Raw genomic sequence first — 17,564 nt, 5'->3', positions numbered from 1 at the left:
AAGCGGACGCAGGGCTTCACCCCCCACTGTCTTCTCTCTTTGGAGTACTTGTACTGCTGTCGGCCACACTGCGCCTCTTTCCTCCATCTGTTGCCTTGTGTCTCTCACTATGTGCTCTCTCTCTCACAGAAATATCTCCTGCACCACCCCATTAAGCAAAACTCCCTCCGATAGCAGACACTCTGTGTCCTTGCAAACATGATCTGCAATATTGCTATCCCATATTTGTCACAAAATAAACTAAGGCATTATAGTCTCTCTTGGTCCTTTTTACTTTCTCTTCAAACAGAGTCCATTATAAAAGGTCTGTGCTTCTCAATCTTGATATATATCTGTCTGTGATGGAGTACTGTGAGGAAAATAAGGGAAGGTTTTTGTTGCAGCTCTCGCACCTTTTCCATACACCTATTTTTTTTTTCATCTTTGTGTTTATGAAAGGGTCTGTGGGAATTGCTCCTCTGTCTTGCTTCCTCTCATCATTCTGTTCCTCCTAGGTGGTTTTACTTATTCAGCCAGCAGCTGTGTTTTGGCAGAGGCTCATCTACCCCTCGCTGCCTTTCTCTCTCTGCCTGTGTGTTGTTTCCTGGGCTTTTCTATACTCTTATCTATCTTCATACAAACATTTCCACATGGTCAAAGCAACAGGTCAACATGCAAAGCTTAGATTGCCTTTAATAATCCATGATTAACTTGTTTCAATCTTGTATCTGTGCTTTCTTATTGGAGGTCAAGTATCTTTATTCTACCTTATATATATTCTTTAACAACTCTAAAGTGCCAAATGTAGTTAGTCTTCATTCTTGTCTTGGTTTACACTATGTTCCCCCTGTGGAGTGCAGTGATACAGGCTGAATTTGTGAAAATGTTAAGTCTGAGAATATTTGTTTTGTGAAAGTCTGTGTTTTCAAGAAGTGTGATCATGCTCAGTAACTCCGTTTCCAGATAAGCATCCATGGGTCAGCATTCATACTGCCATACTTTAATTACAGCACTGTGTCAAACTATTGAGCCCACCCCTCATTTCTTTACTAACTTAGCACATAAAGTAAGGAGATTTGTGTTTGGTTCATTATTATTTCTTGGCAATAAATCCTACACTGTTATTGATTTCACCTTAAATGGAGCAACATGTGTTAAGCAGCAGAGTTGGATCTGTGGGTTACACCCATGAAAAACTTGCCAAATCGTCAGCTTCTGGTACCACAGGTGCTGACAATCATGCCCCTGATTAACATCACCTGTGAGCATGGACCCTGCTACAGCAGTCAGTTGGTGTTTGTTCCAAGAATGCAGCATTCCACAAAACCAAGTTGCAGCAATATTTGGAGTGAGCCCTAAAGCTAATGTCTAAATTAAAGGCTAAGTTCCACATAAGGAAACAAAGATTTTGTTATAACCAGTCAAATCTGGATTTGTTACTCTGTTTGACCACTGACTTTGAGTCCAGTTCTTATGTAACTTCACATACCTCGGCCTTTTCTCCCTGTTTCCCATCCTTAAGTTTGCTTTCTTGTCAGCCAGCCTTCCACTGAGACCATTTCTGATGTTTCTTCAGTGAAACATCAACCGAAGAGCCAGATGCATCTCTGAGGTCCTGTGTCAGGGCATTGCTGGTCTGTGTTATCTTTGACATTTTTCATCCATTCTACTAAATAAATCAGAACAAATTATGTGTTTATGCAACAGACAGCTAGTAAGCAAGCAAGTGCCCGACTAAAGATAAAAATAAGTTTTTTTTAAAAAGGCCTTCAGCAACCCTGGAGAATTTGTACTCCAAAATGCTTTAAAAAATTACACAACTCTGGCTCCTTGGAAGTCAAATATAAAGAAACGAGGGGCAGTTCATATGTAATAACCATATAGTTTCCCTGTATCAAAATTTGTTAATTAAATACCAATTTCATTGTGATAGTTCTGTAATTTGCCAAATACAAATTACCAGTCATACCTAATATGTAAACTTTCAAATTGCTAAAAATCTCTGTCTGTGTGTGTCTGCAAACGTAACCTCCAGGCTAAAATAGCCCAACTGTGGCATATTTTTTCAACTTATAACACTTTATAACATCTGTATTTTTGAAAAATAACATTTCAATTATACACACAAAACTTGAATTATGCATCATGTTTAATGGTATCAGCACATCACCTAACAACAGGCAAATATAATATAACATTTATATTGTGAGTATTGCAGGCAGCTTAAATGTTGACTCAAATCTACTTTATGTTCACACAAAATAATCAATGGACAGAATGTGTGTAAATTTTACTACAAGGGTTTTAAGGTTTAAGGTCAGACTTAGACAAGTCAGGGGTTATGGTCGCAAGACAAAGTCTCCAAAAACATACTCTGTTATGTGCAGTAGTACATGAATGTGTTTGTGTGTCCTTAATTACAGCGGCCTGACAAGGACACAAAAGAATATAACGATGCATCATCCCTTATCAAATCAAGGTTGTTGTGTGTGAAATGTCACCTGAAATGTCAGATTTGATAGATGTGTTGAGCTCAGATTTTTTTTCCACACACGACCAGATTCACATTAAAGGACTCTGTCACGGTTTTTTCCAACCAAATCTTGTGTTTTAATAGCAGGATTTTTTTTTTGACCTGTATAGAGTTTGTTTAAGCAGCACAATAGACAATTAGCAGTGGCTGTTAGTATATCATTAAATGTAAGTCTTCTGCTTGTTTACCTAGTTTTTTTTAATTTAGGAGCCCAACATAGATTTAAATAATTAATGTCAGGCATTATAAGCCTTATAATCCCCCAGTTTAGGGAACCACAGCCACTAAAAAACAAATGTACAGCTAGTTAAAGCCTTCCTATTGTGGCTTTGTATTGGCAGGGGGGAATAAATCTATACAAAATAACAGAACCGAAAGGTTAATGTGAAAATGTAAAATGCAAAATGAAACTAAACTTGAGAGTGTAAAGATTTAACAGCCAGAGCTACAGAACTGTTTCAGCGTGAAGCAAATGAAACTGAGAAGACACAGCCAGCAGGCAGAGTCGGAGCTCAGACGTGATGGGATATTGTAGGGCAGGTGCAACATGGACAAGAGGGAAAAAGATGTGGTTATGAAACAAATACAGACGGAGGTAGCCAAGTGTCATCAATGCAAGGTTTTAACCAAAGCTCTATCGGAGACTAATCTGTGAGGAAATGAGGAAGAGATGAAAACAAAACAGGTTACTGGGAAAATAATGTCAACAACTGTTAAAATTAGTTGTATATATTTTAATATAGAGCTATCAAAACATCACAGATCATTTGCCAAACCTTCTGCATGCAGCAGCCATCTTCATGCTGACATCACTGAAAACTATCCAGTGCACCACAAATTCAATGACCTGTGTTATTGCAGATAGAGACTATATGGCCAATAAAATCATACCAGTCCTTCTCTTAGAAGCGTGCCATTATCACAAAGTCCAGTTCATAGGCATTATCACATAATCCTTCTATGGTAGGTGAAGATGATGTTCACAGAACAAAATCTGCATTTCCAAGTCATCAGGAAGATTCATTTCTCATGATATTTTTGTCTTCTGCAGCAGTATATGTCTGCCTGGCAGACCTGAAGCCGCAGCATTGTCATAGTGGATACTTGGCAGCAGGTGTATCACTGCAGGGCAATGTTTATATGCCAAGTCACTAAAATGATGGTTACAACTGTCTGTGTGGAAGAAAATGTGTAATCTGTCACATTTTTTAGCATCTACCCATACAGCAGCGCCAATGAGAGATTCTTTGTCAGCATTTGAATATTGTTTGCTGGATTTCATTTTCCAAACAGCAGCAAATAGTGTTTGTCACATAAAAATCAGCGCAAGGGTCTCGGCCATAAATGACAGCTCTACAGGCAGCACTTTCAATTAGGATGTTAAGAAATGATCTGATAGAAAATGTGCGGAACATTTTCTGATGCACTCTTGCATGAAAGGTTGTTTTCCCAGCGTTACTTTTGGAAAACATCACTGAAAATTCGTGTAAAAACAAACCCTTTCTTGCTTCAGTGGAGGGTTTATTAGAGAGTGTTTCTTTTTCTTCTGTTTTTATTTTTTTTGGCTAAACAAGAAAAATATCATGCACACAAAGCCGTGCAAAACCACAAATTGCTGATTTTACACTGTGATTTATGGGAGATTAAAAAATAAGGCAAAACATATCAATAAGTGAGGTGACAGTATCCAGTTGCTGTTGAGTTTGCACCGAGCTATCCAGTTTCTAGCCTTTGTCATAAGTGCAGTTAAGCTTATGGCTCTAGCACACGATCGCAGCATTGATCTTCTCTCCCAAATTGTAGCTGGCTTTTATGTAAAGTTATTTTTTTTGTAAAAAAAAAAAAAAAAAAAGTATCTTCATAGCAGGTTGACTGTGAAATGCACCCCTTCTGTTACTGTCTTGAGAGACTTTCATATATTTCCGCAGATCTCAAAGATTGATGAATATTAACTGATGATAATTAATAATTAATGATGAACATTCATTCTCAAAATATCATTTTATTTCTGACCTTAAGCCTTTAATCTTTAATCATAACTGTAACCTAATACAAGTCTGAACCCTTAAATAGGTCATCGTGTCTCTCAGTGGGAGGACGTCACCAGCTATGAGACCAAGTTAACATTCAGTATTTGTGTCCCAGTGACATAATGAATAGCACATAAACCCATTGTTGTAAAAGACAACTGTGTAGCACTATACGTGCTAAAAACAGAGACGTGACACGTCAATCTTAAACAACACCCAGCTGAGCTCATCAGCCCCAAATAATCAAACAAGAAGGGCCATAATTAAATAATTTGGACACTATGTGACTGTCATAACAGGCTCAATCCACCACAGCTTTTTTCACTGCAGTAATAAGATAAAGGTCCCTGTAACAACATAGTCGGTCTTGGGAGCAGTGTGGAAAATGAAAAGAACAGAACAGATGAACACATTTTATTGGCAGAGAGGATAGTCTAATGGAAAGTACTGTGCTGAGCTAAAACATTAGATTGGTAGAACTGTAACCGCAGGCATTTTCTCTCTGTTCATCTGAGGTGAAACTATCTGGACCGTCCACAAGTACAAGAGCTTCTCTTCAAAACCCACAGTTTAAAAAAAACATAAAGTTGTGTTTTTCTCTCTTGATGATTTATTTATACATGTGTGTGTATATATTTTAAGCACATTTTCAAATGCATGTCAGAATTTTGAACAATAAAAAAAATCTCAGGAGAACCCGAGGAGCTACAAAGCCTTAATCCTATGACATTCTGCAAATCCCAAGTAGTTTTCTCATATGTAGGTAATGACTAACAACAGACCAGACACCAGCGACGAGCCAGTAAGCAAACCTCAAAGATCCACACCTCTGTATACACTAAACTCATCTGGTCTCGATCCACTAATGCCACTATAACTTGCTCCAATGTTAGTTCAATACCAAATAAGACTTATTTTTAATGGCATCATTATTCGTAATAAACTGGACTTTTTTGCTTCAAGCTGAAATCAAGCTTGATAACAGTGGTAGCACAGAGGTGACTGAAACACCGCCCACTAATTATAGGTTTGAATATTGCACCCATCCAAACAGGAGGGGTGGGGAGATCACCGTTGTTTAGTATATTGCCGAAAGTATTCACTCACCCATCGAAATGATTGAATTCAGGTGCTCCAATCACTTCCATGGCCACAGGTGTATAAAAATAAGCACCTAGGCATGCAGACTGCTTCTACAAACGTTTGTGAAAGAATGTGTGTCTCTCACGAGGTCAGTGAATTCCAGCTTGTTACCATGATAGGATGCCACCTGTGCAACAAGTCCAGGCGTGAAATTTCCTCTCTAGTGAATATTCCACCAGTCAGCTGTTAGTGGTATTATAACAAAGTGGAAGCGATTGGGAATGACAGCCACTCAGCCATAAAGTGGTAAGTCAGTGGATGCTGAGGTGCTCAGTGTGCAGAGGTCATCGACTTTCTGCAGAGTCAGTTGCTACGAATGTCCGAACTTCATGTGGCCTTCAGATTAGCTTAAGAACAGTGTGAAGAGAGCTTCATGGAGTGCGTTTTCATGGCCAAGCAGCTGCATCCAAGCCATACATCACCAAGTTCAATGCAAAGCATCTGTTGCAGTCATTGTATAGTAGGTCACCACTGGACTCTTGAGCAGTGGAGACGTGTTCTCTGGAGTGATGAATCATGCTTCTCTATCTGGCAGTCTGACTGATGAGAGCGGTACTTGTTTGACCGCACTGTGCCAAGTGCAAAGTTTGTTGGAGCGGGGATTATGGTGTGAGGTTGTTAGTCAAGAGATGGACTTGGCTCCTTAGTTCTAGTGAAAGGAACTCTGCTTCAACACATCAAGACATTTTGGACAATTTCATGCTACCAACTTTATGGGAGCAGCTTGAGGATGCCGCTTCCTGTACCAACATGACAGCACGGCAGTGCACAAAGCAAGATCCATAAAGACATGGATGAGCAAGTTTGGTGTGGAAGAACTTGACTGACCTGCACAGTCTCGATCTTAACCTGCCAGAACACCTTTGGGATGAGTTAGAGCAGAAACTGCGAGCCTCCAACATCAGTGTATGACATCACAAAGGAGCTTCTGGAGGAATGGTAAAAAAAATTCCCATAAACACACTCCTAAAACTCGTGGAAAGCCTTCCCAGTAGAGGTGAAACCGTTATACCTGCAAACAATCCCTGTGGAGTAAGAAATCTATCATTCTTGCACAACTCCGTTGTATTTATCATTTTCCTCTCATGATCTAATCGCTGGTTATATAATAATAAACCACACTGATGAAATTAACTGCTGGATGTCTGGAAACCTTTTAGAACTAAATACAGAGAAAACAGAAATGAAGTTTATGCATAAGTTTGATAAGGAAGATCTGTAATCACTCATCTGCCTGTTTCCTGTTAGTCCTTTTTTACATGACTTCCAGTTTCCCACGCTGTCAAAGTTAATACTGACATCATTACTCTAGTCCAATGATTCTCTTGCCCGCCTTCAGTGAGCCAGTCAGCCTCCAACCTGTGTGCTTTAAATCTCAGTGCTGCTCTTTCAGTCTGTCTCCCACCTCCTCTCCGTCTCCACTTCACTCTGGTCACTCAGGACCCATCAAAGCCGTTGTCTCCATCTTCATCACCAACAGCGTCTAGGCTCTGTCCTAAATTCTATCATCGCTGGACTCTATTCTTTCACCAGACAGATTAAATAACGTCTGTATCACAAGAAATCATTTTAAATTCTTACAAACAATCTCTTTTTTTTTTAAATATTTGTTGTTGATTTAAAAGTTCAAAGGCAGGAAAATTGTTCATATTTATCACAATGAGCAAGTTGCAAACCTTGCCTTGATAATCGTTTTAATAAGGCCACCAGAAATGCTTTCAGTCACTTTAAAAAAATATCAAAAGTCAGAAAACTCTTATCTCAAATTGACTCTGAGAAATTGGTCTATTACACACAGGTTAGACTATTTTAAGGATGTATTTGTCAGCAGTCATCAGCAGGATGACTTCAGTTAGTTCAGAATACAACAGCCTTAAATTTCCACAAGGAAATTTGATCATATTTCCCCAGTATTTCACTTCACTGGCTCCCAGTTCAATAGAGAATTAGCTTTAAAATGGTTCTATTAGCTTATAAAGTTCTCAGTATATGTGTGTCATGTCTATAACTCAATTAGACCTCTCAGGTCATCAGGTGGTGATCTTTTAAATGTTCTGACAATTACATCTATGTGTGCTGAAGGTGCTTTCAGCTATTGTGGTCCTGTTCTTTGGAAGAAGCTGCCTGCTCGCCTGAAGTCAATTAGAATTGTGTCTAGATTCAAAAACAAACTCCAAACCTTTTTATTCTCACAGGCTTACACTTAATAACTCTGTGTGTGTGTGTGTGTGTGTGTGTGTGTGTGTGTGTGTGTGTGTGTGTGTGTGTGTGTGTGTGTGTGTGTGCATGTGTGTGTGTGTTAACTTGTATTTTATTTCTTTGTAAAGTTTGTTTTGTTGTGTTTATTTCCTTAAGGTATACCAACTTAGGTTTTTTTGTTTTTATCTTTTATGTTAAACACATTGAGTTTACGTGTCATGAAATGTGCTATATAAATAAAACTGCCATTACCAAAAGAAAATGAAGAGAATATGCTGCAAAGGGTTGGAATCAGTCTATTCTTTCTTCCTTTTTTTCCAATATAGATTTTACTGCAGATAGTAAAGGTCAAGAGCACTTATTGTTGACTTGCAGATCAATTGAAACTGCTTTAATGTACAATAAATACATGAAATTACTCTGAACGTGTCATTTATTCACTCTCTATATTTCCCTGCTATTGACTGGAAACTCAAATTATTGTCTTCAATTGCGACTTTCGTTTGCTTCAGTACATTTATGTCAGTTTGATTCTCCATCCACCTGATTCTCTAATATCTTAATGACAGAGCATTAATGCTAAACTTTATTAATATAGCAGGTCTTTTCAAGTCTAACCGACAGAAGTACACACAATGATAAACCGCTTTTAATATTATACAACTGTACAGTGCTTTTGCTGTCACTCATGATGCTGATTTGTCTGCAGCAGCTGTATTGGTTTCACCATGTATTATGTGTGTAACGGCTGCATGTTTTTCTAATAGTATACTCTAAGCTTCTATTGCAGAATCAATGCACTGCTGCCAGTTGATTTATACATGTTAAGGTTTGGTTATATGCTGCTAATGGCCACTTTTCATGTGAACACACTTGTAGCTAGATTGATAAACCCTGGTTTAATTCATGGAGTTGATAATCACTTTCATGTGATCGTTTATCCTGACTGCCTGTGTTAAGGTAAATGAAACCAGACACTAAAAAATATCCTGAGGAGATTCACATTGCTTCACAGTATAGGGCCCACTTGTCATTTTATTAGCTAAATGCTCGATTAGCTAAATGCTCGATTTTATTAGCTAAATGCTCGATTTTATTAGCTAAATGCTCGATTTTATTAGCTAAATGCTCGATTTTATTAGCTAAATGCTCGATTTTTTTTTGGATGGTTAATTTAGACTGCATTTCCTTTTGACAGACTCATCAAATTTTTTGGAAAATCTATCCTGTTTTTCCCTCTTATTTCTTCTTCTTTTAATTGTTACAGTTATTACTGTTGTACTGTATTCAATGGGAGTGGTGGCATGCTTTCATGTTGTTTACATCAAATTCGTACCCTACCATGTTAGTGTTAAAGCAAGAAATAGAGACTCATCAGACTGGTAAACATTTTCCAGTCTTCTATTGTCTTGTGTGAATTGTCTCAGTTTCCTGTTGTTAGCTGACAGGAGTGACATTCTCATCCCGAGAAAAGCTGCTCACTCGATATTTTCACCTTTTCACACCATTCTCCAGAGATGGTTTTGTGGGAAAATCCCAGTCTATCTTCTCACATTGAACGTCACCTAAATTTCCTTTCTTTTCTTCCGCATTCTGACGCTCGGTTTGAACTTCAGCAGGTCGCCTTGACCATATGTTGATTTACTATTAACGTAATGTTGCTAGTTTGTGGCTGGAGGGCACACAAATTGCTCGCAATTGGAAACAGTTGACTGAATCTCAAGTGTTTGTCAGTAGGTGATGAGTAATCATCTCACATAAGCTTCTCTGACAAATCAGGGAGACCTTCCCTCTTTATCACATTCAATCACCATAAACTTTGAGTAGGCCTATTTTCTTTGCAAAATGCCAAAGCACATTACAATCAGGCCTTCATCACATGGAAGAAAATTATTGCCTATTATCATTCAATATTTGCATGAAAGAAAGCTGCTCCAGAAGTACTATTTGTTCAAGTGTGGTGTCTGTTGTTATTTTTGCATAAAGTAATAAGGCCACCGAAGGCGAGTGGAGTTTTTTTCCCGATCTAATTATCGGTAATATCCAACATCACGGGGCATTTGAAAAAAAAATTTAAAAATCCCGAAAACAACATCAGTCAGACTGTACATCATCTAGTCTTTGGCAAGAGAAAAGAACGCTGTGATTTCCTCACATTACTTTTTTTCCTAATTTGCACAAAAAAAGAGTGCGACTGCGTGAAGAGCTCTGCACGAGTATCAGCATCTGTGTTGCTCTCTGCGTGCGGCACTCTGGAGTCAGCAGGTGAACCAGCTCTGTAAACTGGTAGGAGGCAGAATGTCAGGTGAGTTGCTCTGGTTTGGAAAATTACCATAATAACAACTCTGAACCTGTTTTGAAGGGAAAATCATGATGAGCAACAGCACAAAAACATGCAGGGAAGGCTTATTGTTTACTCCCCTGTAAACCGTTCAAATTCAGCGAAGCAAAAACCTTCCCAATCAGTGAAGTTTAAGCTAAGTGAAGAGAAAGGAATTTAGGAATAAGAAATCTTGTCGCAAACCAGCAGACTCCAGTCACCTGCAGTCTCTTTGTCAATAGCTCCATATTTAGCACACAGATGTACTGATGTCACGTTTTTCTTCTGAAAGCAAGTATTTCACGAACTGTGAAGCTATTCCTTTAAATAACCTAAAGTGGCAAGAGAGAAAAAGAAACTAAAAACAAAATGACATTCAGCTGCTGCCCTAAGAGCACTATCATTATATGCATCCCAGTGTATCCCCTTGGCAAACATCACTCCAGAAACTCCTTGTTTCTGAGGCCATTTGCACCACATCACAACAAAAAATGTCCATCTCCTACACCAAAGGAGAACCACAATTTTTAAAGCACAGTTCACCCGTAGCTAAAAACAAAAATCCAAAATGTGAGCATGGCTGCAGAAAAAACAGAGCTGAAATTATGGGGGTTGTTTTTGTTTGTTTTACCTTTTCCTTATCAGACATGTACTCATCAGTAAAGTTTTGTTTTATGGTGATTAAAATTTGCAGATATGTGATCCTTCTGGATATGGCTGCTTAATTGTGTAATGCACCAATAGCTATTCTTTTTTTTTTTTTTTTAATGACCATGTTCAAAATTAACATTCTGTTGGGTTACACAAGCTTTGGGTTAAAAAACCTGTTTCATAATGTGAATTTTTTAAATGGGCTTTCTCTCCTTTATATCAGTGAAAAATGAGAGGCTCCTTCCTAACCAGGACTTTTCCTGGTTAAATAAAGGTTAATAATAATAATAATAATAATCATTGCTTTAACAGCCAGTGATAATGAACTGCATCAGCATTTAGAGTCTTTTTTTTTCAGAACACGTACTACATATTTTGGATAAAATAGCATTTACATCCAGATGCTGGGAGCAAAGGACATGCAAAGGTGTCAGATTTATGCACAAAAATACGTAGAGTCAGTAGGAAAGGAGCAAGTATTTTTGTACTGGAAGCCAATGACCAATCACGTTTGAGCAGGCATTTTCTGCTTGCGAACAAAGAGTAATTGTGGAGAGCAAAACAGTGACTGCATGTGAAGAAATGAAATCTCAAAACCACATCATGGCTCTGAAATGACTTAACTTTTTTATTGCCTTTATCTGCATTTGTAAACAAAGACAGGCAGATGGCTACATCTGGAGGCCCCAAAGCAACAAGTCTGACAGATTAGTCTTCACTTTGACTTCTCAACCGTGGAATAACACAGTAATAACTTCAACCGCCGTGCTCTTATGTTCAAGTGTCTGATAAAGCCACGGCATTGAGCCATCCTGAACAATGGGATTCCAAGCTGCAGCAGCTAAAATGGATTTGGGTTATTGCTGAGTTTGTTTTAACACCTGTGATTTTATTTTATCTTCTCCAACAATAATAGAACACGGCAACTGGACTGTGGCAGCTGTAAACTGACAAAACAGATGAAACCAGGAGACTTCATACATGACAAAGAGAAAATAGCACCATAAACGATAAAAACATTAGTTTTTTTTTTATTTAAAATGTTCAGAAGAAGGCACGGGCTCTTTTTATGTATCAGGACACAATAATAAAATCATCTAACCCACAACCAAATGTATTTGTAGTACCAACCCCAAGGCTGGAAAATGGGAAGGGCATCCTTTGCAAAATCTTTACCAAATCAAACTTGGAGATAATTAAGAATAAGATTATGTACCAGACTGGTGAGGTTAAAACTGTGTTGCTGTTGATTTAAGACAAAGGAAGAAAAGGAGCATAGAGGTATCTGCACAAACACCTCCACTTTAGTCTGTTCTTATGGGGCTTTTTCAGATGTAATATTGCAAACTGCCATGCTTAGAGAGAATAGGCTTTCTGCTGGCAACCCTTCTAAGACACACTTGTTCAGTCTTCTTCTAATTGCACTGTCATGCACTTCAACATTTAGTTAGCTAACTGAGGCATGTAGAGTCTGAGATGTAGCTCTTGGGTTTTTTGCAGTTTCATGCTCTGACCTTGGGGTGAATTTGCTGGGACAGCTGCTCCTGGGGAGTGTCTTGAATGTTCCCGAATAATCTTGCTCACTGTAGAATGATGGAGTTCAAATTGTTTGGAAATGGCCTTGTAACCCTTCCCAGATTGATGGGCAGCAGCAATTGCTTCTCTAAGATGATGATGCTGCTGCTGCTGATATCTTCCCTCCTTGGCATTGCGTTAACACTTAGCCGAATGCTCCAGACCAACAAAACGCCAAAATGTCTGCTCTTATAGAGGTGCCCGCACTTGCTGATGATGTATATAATTAAGTGCATTTGATTAGCAGGACCTGGCTGCTATTTAACTTTAATTCCTATGGCAGCAATAAAGGTATACTTAGTTTTTCACATACTGTTTCTGCATTTTGCCTTACTTCTTGTAAATAATGACATGGTGTAGTGTGACATGCTGTTCATCTTACATTGTACTCACCTGATTTCAAGACTTTTTGATTTTTTTTATTATGTAAAATTTTGGAACTTAAAAAATGGTGTACTGTATAAACAACGCCCCTGTTGTAAGCAGACTTCCAGTGCCTCAGTGACATCTGCAGTGTCCATGATGTGAGCAGAATGCCATCTACTATACACAAGTCGCTACTTTCAAAATTTCCATCTGTTTTCATTCATTAATGTCCCATCAAGTGGAAGAAAACAGACTCATGAGAAAATGCACCACCTTAGCATTTCTACAATAAAGAGCTGCCCTTTCAGTGTTTTGTTCACAGCACTGTTTCATGGTTAATATTTGAAGTAAAAGGGAAGTTAGAAGAGTATGAAATCTTAATTGTATTAAAATCCTAACATGCCCAAAGGAAGTGAGCGCTGATATGATGAATCATATCAGCTTCGCACAGTTCCCGTCTGGGAAGTTACAATTTTACCTTGTAGTATTTTACCCTGTAGGCAAAAATCTACAAGGTCAAAATAGGTTTTTGCACCAAATCTCTGTAGTGCCCATATGATAACTGCATAATGTTTCTTCCACACAGGCACTGATAAAAAGTAACTAATTAGATCTGCTCAAGCATGGTATTTAACTACAGTTTGGGGTATCAAATAATTGTGAAGACTTGCTCTTCAGAGTGAGGTTTTACATTAAAAATCAAGTAGTAATTGAGAAAAGCAATATAAACATAATTTTAAAAAATTAAAGCAGTAAGAACCAGTCTTTGAATAAAATATTTCGTTCCACTTGAGAGATTTCCCCTGAAAACATCTAGCTTAATTTAAGTTATTTTTTTAGCTTTTACCCAAAATAAAAGACTAGATGTAAGTCTAATATTTTTAAAAGCTTTGCTTGTTATTCACCATTAAAAAGTCTCTTTCATTTATATTTTGCATGGTGGCCGTCCATAGTAGTGTGGCAACTACTGCAGAAAACTAAATATGTGTTGTTAGGACTAAACACATGTGGAGTAGTAAAACAGCAAAATGCAGAAACAAAATGCTGGTGGTTCTCAAAGTGTGACAGGGAGACACACTAGCCCGGATAGATCTGAAAACGGCGTTTTTGCCTGAAAACGCTCCACACTGAAACAGCCGAAAACGTTACGTTCCAGTACTGCGCATGCGTGAAACGCAAGAAGATGCCACTTATTTACTTTCCAGCTCTTTGAAACGTTGCAGCAAAGATGTTGAGGAAAAGCACCGATTTTTTAAAATGGACTAACAATGAGGCGGAGTTGTTGCTGTGAGTAACACAAAAGTACAAAGTTGCAAAAGCGAGTGAGAATTAAAGAATATGAAGAAAAGCTATCTGAAGCATGTATAGACTGATATTAATCTTTATTAGGGCTGTCAACATTGAGCGCAAACAAAACAACTGCTGTATAATGCCCTCCGCTATCTTTGTTTAATTGGTCACATGACTGCATCATGTGACCAATGACTAACATCATTTTAGAAAGTCTGCGTTTTTTGATGTCCACACTGCAATACGAAGGCATTGTTTTCAAACGTATGCGTTTTCTAGAGCGTTTTGAAAACGCTGTGTTTTCCATGAGCGAAAACACCGTCTCAGTGCGGTCGGGAGACCAAAACCGAGAGAAAACGAATTAGTGTGGACGTAGCCTACAAGGGGTAGTAGTGATTTTTTTTAAAGGGAAAATAAACAGCACTTTGGTGATGCTATTGCACTGACTTCAATTCAACTTGGATCCATTCGCACATGCTTGGAGTGTGAACTTTTTTTTTGTCTTGGCAGACAAAACTTGAGAAACAGTGATGTATCAGAGCATCAGTGCAATTATCTAATAATGTTACATTTAATAATTCACTGGATAATCAGATAGTTTAGAACATTTCGGCAAATCTCAGTGTCCCTTGCAGGTTGTTTTTGTTACTTTCTGGTACTGATGCTTTTCTGTTTGATTTCAGATGACATATAAAATGCTCTGTTTTGAATAAGTGTGTCTGATATTTTTTCCTATAGTTCTCTTAAAGTTATTGAATATCCTTTATCTGTAACTATGCAAACATATATTTCATTTCAAAGGGTTAATTGTTGGGTTGAAGATCTCACATCAGTGAAAAATCACTCACAATGTGCAATGCAACCTTCCACACTGCACTTTTTTGCCTTACACTCAGAATTAAGGACTCAGGGGAACTTTCCATTTCAGTGGAAGAATTCAAAATCAGTCTTCTAATGTCAAACTCTACACATGAATAATTCTGTGCAGTGAAGCTGAAACATTCGAGAGGAACAACATTAATCAAACCACATTTCTGACTGCAGGCCTTAAAGTAAAGAATCTAACGATTTTTTCTTTCTTCATTACTGTTCACAGGGTGATGTACAGTAGTGAACTTGCAGGCTGCATCACTGGGGTGGTGGAATCACAGGCAATGTGTCACCTTTGCGCACCTCTGATCTGCCAGCTTTTCGGGTAATTCTTGTTTACAGTGCTGACAGGTATCTGACTGTGTGTTTGTGTGCAGAATGAGTCTTGGAAAAAAAATGCAACAACATCACACAATAGTGGATATGAGAGAGAAGCTAATGGGATAATCTCAGTAGACTTTTTATATTTCTTTGCTGGACATATTATCATATTAATAAAAAAGGACAATTTTTGCTTACTGCTATAAGGTTTTGGGTTCATGCCTGAGTTATAGATTATTATTAATACATGTTACTTAATATAGGAAGATAAGTGTTGTATGTGGGCATAGGATTACCTTCAAATGCATGCACTGATTTACCTAATTAATAACCACATTAACATAACTGCTTATCTATTATATATTATAAGCACAGCACTGGGATATTAAGCAGTTCGACAGCCTCCCGGGGCAGAACAGTGGCTCAGCTGTGATTACTGTCACCACACAGTGAGAGGGTCCTGAGTTTGAATCCAAATGGAGCTGCACTGCATGCGGCGTTAAATTCCCATCGTTCCTGCTCTTTCCTCACAGATTGCTGCTCTTTCTACCCTTAAATGCCTCGTGTTTTTCGCAGACAGTCTGAAAACATATGTTTTCTCCATATCATGATATACTTTTGTTTTCCTTGTAGCCACTGGCTTCCATTTTCCATTTTTAAGAGACTATATGGAGGCAGGATTTACTAGAAAAGCTTTAGCAAAACGTTGTTAGCTTCACACTTTCAGTTGAGGGCTGCGATAGTTGGGGGAAAAGTCAGAAACAACTACGCTAGCGTCACACTGATGGCATAACTAAAAATCAAATGATTGACGTCTGTAATCTATAGTGAACACGAGGGCAGACATTGACAGGCCATTAACAGGCTCATTCCATGAAGCACAGTAGCAAACACTCAGTCATAAATAATGTTTAAACAGCTTAATTCCCTTTGGCTACTTCAGCATTGTGGTACTGGAATAAAAATTTGACCAAATAATCTTTTGGTGTTAACAGCAGCATGACCGGTAGCTGTAAAAGGTAAGAAGTGGTGTGGTTTAGAATGTTGACAGTCCTTGAAAACCTCAATGTAATATTTGTTATTACATTATAAAAGATTAATTTATTTCAGCAGTGAGTTTTGAACTCTCCGTGGCTTTTCTTCTGCAGACAGCAGTGTTCAAAAAGAACTTTTAAACTAGACAACAGAACATGTATCTGGTCTTCTAGACTGCTGTGTTTGACGTATGCATGCATACTAAAGGATATTGATTTATTGATAAACTATCCCCAAGTGTAGAGTAGTACAGCTTAAAAGAAAAAAAAAACAATACAATAGCAGGATAAATATTATAATCGAGGACGCTCAGCTGCTTTTCTCAGATTTCTTTTTCTTTTTCTTTTTTCAAATCATAGATCGCCTAAAATGAATTAATAAAATAAAAAAAGAAACCTAATTGTATTTGTACTATGCTGCACTGCTGGCTGCAGCTGTCTCACAGCCACTTCCCTACAATAATGCCCGAGGCTCTAAAAATAACAACAGCAACGCTGTGTATGAAATGTTTACCCGTGATGGTTTCTAGTAAATGGGTTAAAATGTGAGAAACCACTCAGAACTTGAGAGCTCCCACTGGTCATAAATAACAAAACGTAGAAGATATTTTTACCTCAGGGGGATTAATAAAGTATAACTTAACTTTGGGGACACTTGGCTGAGTTTGGACATAAACAACAAAGGCCCAGAGCCCTTGTGCTGCACTTTTTTGTAATTAAAGTTTCCATTGCTGCCTAAAAATCATTTCACTGTAGCTTGTTCATGTCACAGCGGCTTCATTTTGTATGTAGACACCCCCAGACCCTGTAATCACCTCTGTCAGTCAGGAGTGAAATGTAAAAATGAGAGTCCTGGCTCAATTTGTCCAGAGTCAATATATAAGCTGGGGGGAAATTAAAGTGACTTATTAGCCTGAACATTTGACTTTCAATTAGAGCTAATTAAGCTACAAATAGTATTTATACAGTCATCAAATAAAAAGCTTTACATATCCTTAGCAGGTTTAAAAATAAAGTAAATATAGCCTGAGATGAAAAAAACATGGCATATTACATCCTGTCATTATTCATTTAACAATATTTTTTCATTTTTAGCCATTCTGTTGTAGATTTGCTGCTGTGCTTGGGATCATCGTCTTGTTTCCTCACAATGTTTTGGCAAATCCTTTAGCTGTAAGACAGACAACCTACTTTGATATACAAAGCACTTTGTGGTCAACTTAATGACTCCGATGTGTCCAGGTCCTGTGGTT

The sequence above is a fragment of the Diplotaxodon limnothrissa genome, linkage group LG10 (assembly GCF_057381915.1).
Source record: "Diplotaxodon limnothrissa isolate DT_005_m linkage group LG10, D_limnothrissa_male_GT1.1, whole genome shotgun sequence".
In the NCBI taxonomy this organism is placed as follows: domain Eukaryota; kingdom Metazoa; phylum Chordata; class Actinopteri; order Cichliformes; family Cichlidae; genus Diplotaxodon; species Diplotaxodon limnothrissa.
Note: the sequence above shows the minus strand (reverse complement) of the source record.